Source organism: Pelophylax lessonae, assembly GCF_965119305.1.
Source record: "Pelophylax lessonae genome assembly, chromosome: 1".
Lineage (NCBI taxonomy): Eukaryota > Metazoa > Chordata > Amphibia > Anura > Ranidae > Pelophylax > Pelophylax lessonae.
In genome coordinates this window covers 8659626-8674828 of record NC_138768.1, presented here as the reverse complement: position 1 = coordinate 8674828, position 15203 = coordinate 8659626, and positions in this window count along the sequence as shown.

Below are 15203 nucleotides of genomic sequence, written 5' to 3'. Positions count from 1 at the left end.
TGGTGGGTTATTTTCCTGACACTCATTGGAACTGAGGAATTGGCTTGGATAAGCTGTAAAACGTCTTCACCATTATAAAACAAGTCCACTTGAATGTGACCAACTACTACTAGATATTCCATGACTTGGAAAAATGAGGGAACTGGGTACTTTCTACCATCTCCTTTGGAGTTGCCCAATGTTGCAGGGATTTTGGGCTCAAGTGGTAAGATTTCTCCATGATACCATGGGTTCTCCTCTACCGCTGGCCCCTGAAGCCATGCTTATTAGGGATTTGTCCTGACGTAAGCGTAGACAAATTCACAACCCTGTTCTTACACGAGACCTTGTTCCTTGCCAGGAAATGTGTTGCACGACAATGGATGCGGGATGCACCCCCCCCCCCCTCTTTCCATGACTGGCTCAGGGAAGTCAATGCAACTTTACCCTATAAAAAATTGATTTACACCCACCGGGGCTGTCCAACCAAGTATAACAAGATCTGGGACAGGTGGGTGCAGGCCCCAGAGACGTGTATTTAGACTTCTCAAAGGTGGTATAGCTTGTTTTGTCTTTTTTGCAAATGCATACTGTTGCTGCCCTTCCAATTCGGTGCATGGGACTTCTCACGAGCACGAATGGGGCAGTGCCCATGAGTCACATATGATACAGTCTAACCAAGGGCTGCTGATAGGGGGGGACCACCAGCCCTCTTGTAGGGGGCCCGACCACACAGGGGGGCCCACACAGAGAGGGGAATTAGTGATGGACAACAAATACAGAAATCTTCCTCCAGCACCTGAATCTGATCTGTCCCTCTCCCTGCTATCAGCTTTTATCTGTTGAGAAAGAGACAGTCGTCCCTCACTAATCCCCCTCCCTTGTGTGGGCCCCCCTCCCAGCACGTATCTCTGCTCAGGAGTTTATTTGTAACTTTGTTTCTCTCTCTCTGTCTCTCTGATCACTGAGCTCCAACTGCCCAGCCTGTATATTTTTCTCATTTCATCTTCTTTTTTATTTAACATAGTTTTTTTTTTTTTTAGATTTAGCAGGAATTATGTGAGTTATGTTATATTTGTGTCTGATAATAGTGATTTTGTTGGAATTTTAGCTAAATATATCTTTAATATTTTCTTGGGGGGGCCCTGCCAGGTAGTCTGTATGGGGCCCCGAGATTTCTAACAGCAGCCCTGGTCTAACCAACCTGCTTCCTCCACTGCAACTGAGATGTAATACTAGTTTATGTACTTGTTGTGCAGTATTCCTAAGCTGTTCTGTTATTCATCTTGCTTTTTCCAACTGTGCACGTATGTACCATGTATTTGGGTTTCCTTTTTCTCAATAAAGACTTTGTTTAATTAAAAAAAAAAAAAAAAGGAGAACTACAATAATGATCAAAACCAGCAGTAAATTTACATTTACTGTCTGTAAGAGCTGTATATTCCGGGTAGCTAAGGGTTTGTTTGTGCAAGGGTGTGACCACAGAGAAAGAGTATCATGGCTTAGGCAGACTTTATATCAATTATTATTTCTTAAAACCTAAAAAGTATTATTTGGTTCCTCCAACCATATATGAAGGTTTAACCTCTGACCCCTCCAATCTGATAGTGGTGGTCCTCTCATCCAGGTTTGCAGGGTCCTACAGCTCTGCCCCAAAATCATTGCTAGACTTTGGACAGACATATCAGTGAGTGACACCCCAGAATTGTGTTCTGCCCTAACACCGGCTCTGCTTCCAGAAGGGGGTCAATCACAGCCTCCAGCCCTGGATGAGATCCTGAATTCTGCCCGGGTATAAAGGATCTCTTGATGGTCCTCTCTAATTAAAATAAATATGTAGTGAGCAAATACTTACTCACAGCAGAAAAAAGATAATGAACTGTCATCACATAATCCGGCTCCAGAGTGAGCAGAGATTAATCCTCCGATAATGACGTCTCCCTCTTGGTAATACTCATACTCAAACATCAACTTTGTGGCATTGAGTCTACAGAGAGAGGCTGAGCTCCAAGACATCGTGACTCCATAATATGTTATGGAAAGAGGGGCAATCAGCAGGTAACAGGCGGAGTGGACAGGAGACCAGTTCATGGTGGACACCAGATTATTACTTGACACCGTATGGTCACCGGCAGCTCTGCACATCCTCAGCACAGGAGGAGAGACGGAGCCACCAGCACTTTATATACATGAAGTCAGACTAATTTACATCTACAGGCTCAGCTGCAGAACAAAGAACTGATTCCATACTGGTAACTTAAATCTTAAAAAAAAAAATAACATCTATATTGGACAGTGTGACAATAAAGTTGATTTATTAATTATTCTTCATGTTTGGTTCAGCTTAAAGTGGTTGTAAAGACTCAAGGTTTTTTTGCCTTTATGCATGAAAGTAAAAGACCTTCTGTGTGCAGCAGCCCCACAGTCCCCCTATTACTTACCTTAGCCCCATTTCGATCCAGTGATGTGCACAAGAGCAGCGACTCTCCTGGGCCTCTGTTTCCTCATCGGTTGAGACTGCAGCAGGAGCCATAGGCTCCCAGTGCTGTCAATCGGAGCAAGTGGGGGGAAAACGAAGGCCAAGAGTTTCTTAAGGACACACAAAATAAGGCTCTGGAGCGAGCCAGAGCCTTATTATAGCCAGAGCCTTATGGGAGTACAAGTGCCCCCATAGCACTTGGGGGGGGGGGGGTGGATCAAGGAGCGCAAGCAGGGGACCCAAGAAGAGGAGGATCAGGGCTGCTCTGTGCAAATTAACTGCACAGAGCAGGTATATATGACATGTTTGTTATTTATTTTTAAATTAGCCTTTAATATTACTTTAAGTTGTATGCTAATGCTACTAGTTTTCCAAAGCCACGCAAAAAATAAAATGCCGCGTAACTCTAGGTAAATGCATTTTTTACATGGCAGGCTTGTAAATGTATAAATCAAGCAATGGGATTGATTTACTAAAGAAGTTGGCACTGAGTAAAGTGAATGTTAGTAAGTCAGTAAGGTGAACCTGTCCCCGCCGGCTCATTTTTAACTTTTAACTCTGTACTTTGTCCCCCACCCCTCTACTCACTAACTCACTCACTGCCCAAGAGATTGCCAATCACTTCAAAGACAAGGTTGATGCAATACCTGAGGACACCTCCACTGTGCGCACATCTTCCTCACTCAACATACCTTGTCTAACAGCACAGTCAACACTCTCCTCCTTTGAACTGGCTACTACTAAAGAGGTTAAAAAACAGTTTTCAGATGCCCACCAAACCCCCTGTTCCCTGGATCCTGTTCCCTCACAACTACTACGGACACCCGCTTATTCTATCCTATGCTCCATTACTCACATCTTCAATCCCTCCCTCTCTAGTGGCATCTTCCCCTCCCCTCTAAAACATGCACAGATCACTCCCATACTTAAAAAGCCCTCACTAGACCCCACCAACCTGAACAACTTAAGACCCATTTCACTGCTCCCATTCACTTCTAAACTTCTAGAACGCTTAGTCTACAGCCGTCTCAGCTCCTACCTCAGTGAAAATAACCTTCTTGATCCCTTACAGTCTGGCTTTCGATCGCAGCGTTCTACAGAAACTGCCTTACTAAAACTCACAAATGATCTACTAACTGCTAAAACCAATGGCCAATACTCCATACTTCTATTACTCGACCTCTCTGCGGCCTTTGATACTGTTGGCCACCCGCTCCTTCTTAATAAACTCCGTTCCCTTGGCCTCCAAGATTCTGCTCTATCTTGGTTCTCCTCCTACCTATCACAGCGCTCCTTCAGTGTTACCCACAACTCTACCTCCTCCTCCCCATTACCACTTTCTGTGGGGGTTTCCCAAGGCTCTGTTCTTGGACCCCTCCTCTTCTCTATCTACACCGCCTCCCTTGGTCACTTGATAACTGCCCAAGGCTTCCAATACCATCTATACGCCGATGACACTCAAATTTATCTGTCTACTCCTCACCTCACTCCTTCAGTGTCCTCTCACATTGCTAACTTACTTACTGACATATCAACATGGATGTCGCACCACTTCCTCAAACTAAATCTCTCTAAAACTGAGCTGGTAATATTTCCCCTGCCCATGCCCCCCTCCATGACTTTTCCATCAAAATTAGTTATGCAACCATCAATCCCTCCCCTCATGCCAGGGTACTAGGTGTAATCCTGGACTCTGACCTGTCCTTTCAGCCCCAAATCCAATCATTGTCAAAAGCTTGTAGACTTCACCTCCGCAACATCTCTAAAATTCACCCCTTTTTAACAACTGAAACCACCAAGCTACTCATTCACTCCCTTGTTATTTCTCGCCTCGACTATTGCAACTCCCTTCTCATAGGCCTACCACTTCATAGGCTATCCCCTCTTCAGTCTATCATGAATGCTGCTGCCAGGCTTGTCCACCTTACCAACCGCTCAGCGTCTGCCTCCCCTCTCTGCCAATCCCTACACTGGCTCCCGAATGCCCAGTGAATTAAATTCAAAATACTAACCACAATATACAAAGCCATTCACAACTCTGCCCCAAGCTACATCACCAATCTTGTCTCCAAATATCACCCAAACCATCCTCTCCGCTCAAGACCTCCTACTCTCAAGCTCCCTTGTCTCCTCCTCTTATGCTCATCTCCAGGATTTCTACAGGGCCTCTCCCATCCTCTGGAACTCTCTACCACAACCTGTACGGCTATCTCCTACTCTAGCTGCTTTCAGGCGATCCCTGAAAACTCATCTCTTCACGGAAGCCTATCACACCGCCAACTAATCTGCCATCAGCTCATTCCCTACTGTTACAAACTCTTGTAAAACCTGCCCCACCCCATTAGATTGTAAGCTCTTCTGAGCAGGGCCCTCTTAATCCTCTTGTATTTTATTGTATTGTAAATGTACTGTCTCCCTCTAATATTGTAAAGCGCTGCGTAAACTGCTGGCGCTATAGAAATCCATAATAATAATAATAATAATTGTTTAACAGATCAAACAATTACACTTTACTGTATGAAAGGACAGTGGCGGCTGGTGCTCCATGGGCCGGGGGGCGGCAGACGGACCACACCATACCCCCCCAGACCACACCAGCCCATACATCATAACACCCCCCCCCCCCGCCGGCTCACTCACCCTGGACCAATGTGGAGGGCAGGCAGTGGCAGCGGGGGCTTCCCCTGCGCCTCCTCCCTCCTCCTCCTCCTTTGCCAATAGCATGGCCTCTCCTTTCGGCCAATTGGGAAACGGGTCTCAGGACCCGCTTCCTGATTGGCTGGGGTGAGGATCCATGTGATAATAGCAAATATTCATTCGCTATTGTCATACAACTGGGTGGGCTCAGGGCGCAGTGCTCTGCACCCCAAGCCCACCCTTTTTTTAAGCCTATTAGAGTCTCTGGCTCTAATCACGTGCTTCAAAAAAGAGAAAAAAAACAATTGGAATCCATGCGTCTGGCGCCCTGCATGTAGATAAGGAGGCCGGATGCATGGATGGGGGGGGGGGGCGCCCCTGCTCCCCCAATGCACCAGCCGCCACTGTGAAAGGATATAAAGTTTAAGACAAGTCACAGAAAAACACTGGAAGATTGCTGCAGGGCAAGCTACCCAGTTAATGAAAATCGCAAGATGGCTCAGGTTAATTTAGGGTAGGGTGGACAATAAAAAACTGAAGATGTGATGGGTAATCAATAGGGCAGATAACTAATGTCCTCAGTATGATGGGTGGGACCTCAAAACAAAAAGAATTGAAGCAGAGTAGAGGGGGAGAGGATTAAAAAGAAAGAAAAGAGGGGGAAGTCTTGACTGGGGGAGAACGCAGAGACTTCCAGCTACAGAAAGCCATGGTCCTGTACAGAGAGGAATGGTTGGATTTTGGCTGATGTAGAAAAGTCAATCCAAATAAATCACACTGCCACAAACATTGGGTGTCATTTATGGAGACTGGCTGTTAGCTCCTCCATCCTCATTACTTGATTGATCCTTTGACCCATTTCCCAACAGTGGGGATTGTGGTCATTTTCCAATGTCTAGGGATCAAGGTATGACCTGCAGACAAAAGAATTTTGTGGTCCTTTCTCATCCTACTTTTCGAGTGTGGGTGGAAATGGCTTCAATGTGTAGAAAAGGGCAGGTATATGAGATATATTTGGGCTCAATAACAGCTCCTCTTGGGAGAGGACAGTTCCTGCTAGGAGTTACTGTCAATCAATCCAAGCAGGTTTGGACACTGGGCATGTCAACCAGGTTGGCTACAGGTATGCTGTACATTGGCACATTGTCTGATTGGGAAATGAGGGATGCAAACTGATCATGACAGCATAGATCTGCTTATCCCAAGTCTGAGAAGTTCATGGTTTAAAAAAAAAAAAGAACATTTATACTTACCTAGGTGGATATAGCATTGTGATGTCTGTGCAGGATCACGGGGGGGCGGGGGGCTGTTATCCTACCTCTGAGCCACACTTCAGCTCATATGGATCCACTCTTGTTAATCTGGTATTGCCTGTAGCACTAGGGGGCTGGACTTCACCTGAGTGTGCTCTTGTCTATCATTGTCCACCTGAAGCTAATTGCTCAATTAAGCAAGCTATAAAACACTGGCTCTCACTTAGAGCTGTGTCAGTTCATTGCTGATCTTGGTTCCTGATCGACAGACTTTGTTCCTGTTTCCTAAGCGTGCGTGTGTTCCAGACTGACCCCAGCTTCCATCCTTACCTTCGCTCCTTGTTGTTCCTGCGATCCTTATCCGGACTCGTGTCATCCAGTGACTACAGTTATTCCTGGACTTCCCTTCCCATTGTATTCCTGCCGGTCCTGCCTATTGGAGCACCATCCCTGCCAAGCCCCTGTGCACAGATTCACAGCTCAGGTGGCTTTCTTACCTGGTCACCTTGGACTGTGGATATCTGCAAGGGTGAGCGTACATCTCTGCGTTACAGACTCGAACAAAGGTAAGCTCCGTGACAGTCATCATGTTCTGAGTGAGTAATAAACCTTTCCCTGGTTAAGAAGTACATCCGGACAGTGCGCATGCGCGGGAGCTCCGACATGGCGCCTTAGTCCGGAGCTCCGCGCCTCCCCGGTCTCCTGAGCGCCCTGGCACCGGCAGCTCGGCGCACTGCGCCCAACGATCGATACCGCTGACTGCCCCTTCCTCCGGCGGATCCTAATTGGATGTCGGCGGGCCGCCGTAGTGAGGTATCCCGCCGCCTTTTCTTCTCCTCACCAGAGCGGGACCCTCTCAAAATGGCGACCGCGCCTCACATCTCTTCAGATGCCCGCAGCCAGCCGGAGGTAGGAGACATTCATGTTGATCATATGGACTCCCCGGCACCGTCCCCAGACCCCTGGCCGTCTCCCTCCACCTCCACATATTTCCATCAGCCCCTCCTGGCCTCTCCAGCTTCTACAGAGTCCCTTATTAGCAGAACTCTGGAGCAGGCCCCAGGGATCCCGGGGATGCATTCACCTGAGGCCCTGGCTTTGCCTCATTTGCTAGGCCCCAACATGCCTGGTCACTTCCCAGACCTGTCTTTGTTAATGGCTAAGTTCTCAGAGATGCTAGCCTCTGGCCTGGCTCACAATGCCTCGCAAATTACTGGATCCATTAAGGCAGAACTCCAGAACCTTGGGTCCAGAATAGAAGCGATTGAGAGCACCGTGGATCAAACTGTCGCAAGGGCCAATCAGAACACTGCTAGCATTCAGACTATGCAGGATGAGCTTGACACTGCACTCAGTAAATTGGATGACATTGAAAACAGGAGCAGACGTTTAAATTTCAGGGTCCGGGGGATCCCCGAAACCATCACGGATATCCCCGTCACTATCAAAGCTTTTATTAAGGATCTTCTCCCAGACATCCCAGACCATCGCCTCGAACTTGACCGAGCTCACAGGGCCCTTCAATTGCCCCGCAAAGATGGCCTGCCCAGGGACGTTATTGTCAAAACACATTTTTACGGTGTTAAGGAGGAACTCATGAGAAAGAGCAGGGGTAGAGAGGATTTGACCATTCAAGGCCACAAGATTCAACTCTTTGCAGACCTCTCCCCATTTACCATTCAACGCCGTAGAGCATTGAAGCCGCTTACATTAGCACTATCTGCTAGGGCACTGAAATACTGGTGGTCCTTCCCTTTCCGTCTGAATTTCCACTTTCAGAACAAGACTTACAGTTTTACCAACTTCCAGGATGGCAAACACATGTTGATGCAAATGGGAATTATCACTAGGGACCCTGTCCCCACCTCTTCTACCTCCAGGAGAGATTCTGCCAAGCGGCCTCCACCGATCAGCCCTGTCTCCCCGGTATGGAACAAGCAGCAAACAAAGTGCCACCGAGATTTCAAGCCCCCCTGATGCCTGCGGGGACCCTCCTACTACTCCTCTTCTAGGCTATTGGAGTTTACTCCTCTTCGCCTGATTTTGGATCTTCGACGATCCCTGCCTTTACTTTTTGACCCCCTTTTTGGGTCCAAGTTTGGACTGTTTTCTACGTTTTTTCTTTTCCAGCGAACTAACTCTTTATATTTCAGGTCATGATTGGTGTTGACTTTCTGCTACGAAACTGGTAGCCCCTTTTTTTTTTTTTTGGGACCACTACTCATTACTTTTGAATGTCTTTAATGCTATATTGCTTATGGTTCCCTTCTCCTCCCTCCCACTACCTCTTAACCCTGCCCCTCCCTTTCCTCCCTCCTTCCCGCCTTCCCCCTGTCCCTCCACCCATCCCTCTTCCCTTATTCTCCTTCACTCCCTATCCGCGGAGTCCTTCCCCACTCATTTACCCTGCTCCCATACTCCTCATGGTGTATACTGAGCAGTTGATCCCGCATTTTCAATAGCGGTGTCGTAGTGCCTTGATGTTGCTTTTTTTCTTTTAAGTATTTTATAGGATTGCTGGGCTGGTGCTCTTTGACCGGGAGGTATCATTGCACCTCCTCCTGTTGGACGTAAGTTGGTTACCTCTTGCCTCCCACAGGAATGTGCTCTGACTGGCTCAGGGCGCATCCGTACGTCTGATGGGGGACTGTGGGCTTTGCCTGCGGTCACCTCATCCCGGCGCAAGAGCTTGCTCTTGCGTCTTTCTTCTCCTTTCACTGTCCTCCTCACTTTCTTTTTCTCCTTTCACTGGTATTTTTTTCTTTTCAGAGGGTTCCTGCGGTCCGATTGGTTTGCTCATGTCTCTTCTACTCCTGCCGCTCCTGTGCCTGACTTCTCCCAGGGGATCCATTGGGAATCCACTACTACACTCACCCCAGCGCACTCCATGACGGAACACCATGACGTCTAACGTGAGTACGGTATCTTCTTTGCAGGTGGCATCACACAACACCCAGGGCTTAAATTCACCGGTTAAACGTAGGAAGGCATTCCAACATTATCACTCCCAGGGATCGGGGGTTCTCCTGCTTCAGGAGACTCACTTTCCGGAGTCTTATCAACCTACATATGTCCACCACAAATACCCCTTGTTTTATCTTGCCAATGCCCCCACCAAGCAGAGAGGGGTTGCCATATTCTTTGGTAAATCCCTCTCCTTCTCCCATCTGCACACAGTTCGGGACCCCCACGGTCGTTTCATTTTAGTCAAAGGTCACATTCAAGGGGAGTTATACACATTTGTCTCCTATTATGCACCCAACAGGGGTCAGTCGAAATTCTTCTCCGACATCTTCCTCATCCTGTCTCCTCACCTTGAGGGTCGAGTTCTCATTGGGGGGGATTCCAATTTAGCTCTTGATTGCACCCTTGATAAATCTCCTCTGGTGGTAGGCTTCGCTGTCCCTCCAAGCAGAGTCTTCGAGTAGCTCGAACTCTTCACTCGCTAGGTTTGATTGACATCTGGCGGGAACTTAACCCCTTTCTCTGCTCCTTTTTGCGGTGGCTCTTGAATCCTTAGCAACAGCCATCCGCCTCCATCCTGATATTCATGGCATACAATGCGGACCCGCGACCCACAAATGCGCGCTGTTTGCAGACGACATTATGCTTTTTGTCACCACCCCGTTGATCTCTCTCCCCAATATCGTTTCCCTCCTAGACGCCTTTGGGGCAGCCTCAGGTTTATGAGTGAATATGTCCAAATCTCTTGCCCTTAATGTCAACCTCTCCTCTTCCCTTGTGGATCGGCTGAAGGACCACTTCCCTTTCTCCTGGCACTCTGATTCCATCCCCTACCTAGGGGTGTCGTTAACCCCCACTATAGACAAACTCTACCCATCCAATTACCCGCCCATGTTCCGACGACTGAAGCGAGATCTCTCTGAATGGTCTCGCTATCGCATTTCCTGGTTAGGGAAAGTCAATGCTGTTAAAATGACTCTTTTACCGCGTATTCTCTATTTATTCTGGTCTCTCCCGATCCCTGTGCGTAAATCCCATGTTCAGAGTTTACAAGGCCACATCTTTAAATTTATCTGGGGACAGAAGGGACATAGAATTAACAAACATACACTTCTACGCTCCAGGAGACAGGGGGGATTGGGGGTCCCAGACCTCTGGAATTACTATCTAGCAGCACAACTAACACAGTTCTCCGTTATCTACTCCAGGGGTGGGAAGCCCGACTGGTGCCATATAGAACGTCAGGCTGTCCCCCGACACACTATCGATTACTTACTGTGGTGTCCAGCCTCTTCCCGCCCCCCAGTATTATCTCCTACCCTTTCACATTCTTTCTCCATTTGTGATCGCATACATAAATCGCATAAAGTGACTTCACATTGGGCTCCGCTCACTCACTTATTCCATAATCCGGCCTTCCCTCCTGGAGAAAACATAGGGGCATTTAAATGGTGGACTGACAAAGGCATGTATAGAATCGGACACTTTGTAGAAAGCTCTGGCCCTCTAACCCTATCACATTGTACTTCCAAGTTGGAGATGCCGCCTGTAGAGAAGTTCCAAAGTACAAAAAATTCAGCCCAGCGCTCACTCCGAATGGGAAGACTGGCGTGCTGCTCTCCTCAGGCAGGGAACTCCAAAGCGGGTACATAGAAAAGAAAGGAAGAGGAGGCGCAAACACCTAGTGCATTACCCGTGGTCAATGTAGCAAATATTTAATAAAAAATGCCAAATGCATACTCACAGACATAAAGATAAAAACATGTTACAAGAATCCACCATGTGTGAACTGGAACAAGTCCTTCAGTCAGGACCGCTAACGCGTTTCGGGGGTCAGGCCCCCTTCCTCAGAGCTGGTCTTACCACATGCAGATCACAAATTGAACTGATGCAATTAAAGCTGTTATATATATTTGTGATCTGCATGTGGTAAGACCAGCTCTGAGGAAGGGGGCCTGACCCCCGAAACTTGTTCCAGTTCACACATGGTGGATTCTTGTAACATGTTTTTATCTTTATGTCTGTGAGTATGCATTTGGCATTTTTTATTAAATATTTGCTATGTAGAGAAGTTCCGTCTGACTCAAATTTCACACTTTATTAACTCCCTCAAGTCCAAATCTCCTGCTCCCCTTCGGGCATCGCTTTATGAACAATGGTGTGCCCAAATTACTGATGTTAAGGGGGGTATCTCCCTCATTTATGCACTTCTAAACGACACTCAAAATAAACCAGCCTACATGCTCAAATGGGAACAGGACCTCAATATAGACTGGAACCTACCTGACTGGCACGCATGTGTTGGGCGTTCTTTCCGGGGTATTCACAATGTTGGTCTCATGGAAGCTAACCTAAAAGTGCTTATGAGGTGGTATATGGTGCCCGCTAGGCTGGCCACCATCTATCCCTCCACGCAACCCACCTGCTTTCGTGACTGCAACCTGATGGGTACTATTCTACACATTTTTTGGGAATGCCCCAAACTGCGGACGTTCTGGGGGCGCATTTATAGTATGGTAAGGCGGATTACTGGTCTTGTAGTACATCCGTCCCCTACGCATGCTCTCTTAGGTCAGCGCATTCCTAAAGTTCCCAAACACACCCAGGCCCTCGTTTTCTACATTTTCCTCGGTGCCAAAATGGCGATAGCCAGGCAATGGAAAAAGCCCTCTGTTCCGCTCTATTTGGCTAAGCGCAAGATCTCATGGATAATGGCGCAGGAGAAGATGTATAGTATTCTTGATGACTCCAGAATGAAATTTGAACGGATCTGGGAACCCTGGGCGGCCTACGTTCATGTTACCATTTAGCCGAGGTGGGACCGCTGGAACCCTCTACCCCCTCTTGCTCTTCCTCCTGTTATCTTATCTCTATCTTTGCTGCTTGTCAGCCTCCTGTTCTGTCACCTCTTCCCTCTTCTTTTTCTTTCTTTTCCCTCTTATTGCTCTCCTATTGGTACTGCTGTACTTATAGTGTTTTGTCGATGACTATACCTGGTGGGGTCTCTAGGTTTAGGCCCGGAGCCCCTGCCAATTACTTGGAATGGGTTTTTGAATTGTTAGAATTTTCTCTTTTACTATTCTTATTTACAATTTGGAATACGGGTCCCTTGCTAGGTTAGCTTGGGACTGGGAATTACATACCTCTATCCAGTTCTCCTTTGCAGTTTTCGTGTTTGGGATACCACATGGTTCACTATTGGAGGTTGGGTGCGCCTCCTCCGGGACACAGTTTGCTCCCTTTTGGGGTGTCTCGAGGGTGGCGCCCTACCGTTGTGGGGGTTGCCCCCCTCGCCTATTAGCTGGTACCCTCCTTTTTTCTTTTTCTTTTCTAGGTTTTTCTGGATCGAGGTATGGTTCCATTTGCTCTGAATCACTACTGGATACTATATATATATATATATATAAGCATAGTTTGCTACGTACCCACCACACTATGCTGTTCTACCTGTATCCATTAACCTTTTTATTGAATCAGTTTTCATTCCTGTACCATTTTTGCATTTGTCTGTACTTGTTATTCTTGAATAAAAATTTATTGAAATTAAAAGAAGTACATCCGGACTGTGTGTAACTTGCTGAGCAGATACTGGCAGCATTGCTAGCAACACCCCGAGAGACCTCGCGTCAAAGGGACATAACAAGCATCAATCTGATGCTTCATCTGTCTCTTACCACCTCTGTAGTGAGAACTGAGTGATCAAATACCACTGATCGCTCAGTTCTCCCCCTCTGCTCTGAGCAGAAAGCCATGGCTGTCAATCACCGGCTCTTTGTTCTCCTCTCTAGTGTTCACTAGAGCGCTGGGCTGTGGAGGGGGAGGGAGGGGCTGGCTCAGACTCTCAGAGGATTGCTTCCTCTCATTCGGTCTCGGCATATCTGTATTCCGGAGCCACTGGCAATTTTATGAACTAGGGAACTGCATCTTCCATGAAACATTCCCTTTCGCTCCTCACCACCCTGCTGGTGGTCTCGGCTACTGATGGCACTGTTCTTGCAGGGGGCCCTATCCGCTTCCAGACCCTCCCTGTTAATATGTCAGAAGGGGTAGTTCACCAGGAATGGATATCCTACCTAAGGCCTCAACCCCTATCGTATTGGGCCTTCCTTGGTTACAGCTCCATTCTCCACATGTTGACTGGACTTCTGGGAAAATCCTGGCTTGGAGATGTCTTGGTTCACGTCCTGCCTACTCAAGGTTGCCCCAAAGGAGAGATTTTCTACTGCCACCACATCAATATCTTCTGCTCTTCCCACTGCATATAGCAATTTTCGGGATGTGTTTTGCAAAAAATCAGCTGAGGTGCTCACAGGTTCTTTGACTTTGGTATTGACCTTGTTCCTGGAGCAACTCTGCCCAGCTAGGGTCATACCTACCCCCTGTCCATCCTAGAGACCCAGGCCATGTCAGAGTATGTTGCTGAAAATCTTAAAGAAGGACTTACCTGGAAATCCTCTTCGCCTGCAGGAGCAGGGTTCTTTTTCGTTGGCAAGAAAGATGGTACTTTAGGACCATGCATTGACTATCAAGGCTTAAACGCGGTTAATCAAAAATCGATACCCCTTACCCTTAATATCTGAACTGTTTGACAGATTGAAAGGTGCCTCCACTTTTACTGTTGGATCTCAGGGGGTGCTTACAATCTCCAATCTTCCAATTTCCATCTTACCGAGTGGGACCCCTACATCGCCTTCATGTGACACCCAGGACTCAATGACCGGTTGTTGGTTCATTTTTATCTGGTAACTTTAATAAACTTTTAACTGTTACACTCCATTGACTGTGTTCCTATCCAGTGGAGTCCAGCTTTATACACCACCTCTATGCACCATCCCTCCTTTTAGTCTTTTTTTCATTAAGGGGGTAAAACCTTTCTGGTCCAGAACTGGTTAAGGGGAGCATAAGTGACTGCTGACTAGGGATGATCGAACGGTTCGGGTCGACCATAGGTTTCGACCCGAACATTGGCTGTTCGAAATTCGGCCGAATTCCGAACTTGTTGTGGTAAAAGTTCGGAATTCGGCCACCAGAACCGCCCAAAATGCAATGGGACAGGAACTGGGCTTTAAAAACCCGTGATTGACTAGGGGGACTATGGGATCCAGAGGCCAATCAGTAGTGAATACACCCCCCAGTATATAACATAGCCCCGCCAAACCTCTAGCACTGTAATACAGGGGCTGTGGAAGAGAGTGGAAGCATTTGTGTTATTCCTGCTGTATGGAGCTATTCTTGTGTGCTATTCTTCCTCTCATGTGAGGAAAGGGATATGCAGTGTAGTTAGGGTACTATATATCACTATAGTTAGATTCAATAATCTAGTTTTTGTAGGGACACCTTAAGTGTCAGGGTGACCGTAGTGTAGTTTAGGTGACCTGACTCTGCCATGTCAGGGTAACCGTAGTGTAGTTTAGCTGACTCTGCCTGCCAATGCCATACCAGAGTGACCGAACTCTTCCCTGTCAGGGTGACCGTAGTGTAATTTAGATGACTCTGCCTGCCATACCAGGGTGACCGTAGTGTAGTTTAGCTGACTCTGCCATGCCAGGGTGACCGAATTATGCCATGTCAAGGTGACCCCACTATATACCCCTATACAGAAGTTCAGATGTCATGCCTGCCTCCAAACGCCCAAAAAACGCCTGGAAAAACACCTGAAACAAAAACGCCTGAAACAAAAACACCCAGGTGTGAAAGGAGGGTAACACCATCCCTGCGCTACTGAAATTCTAAGAAAAATAATCTGTTTTTTTTCTGGTTCTGGACATGCTACAGAGCTGAATCTTTACAGGTACACTTTGTAGACCCCCCAGACACTAAAGCCAAAGAAATCTCTTTTTTTTTCCAATAATTTTTTCAATAATTGGCTCTCTATCAAAAATGACAATTTT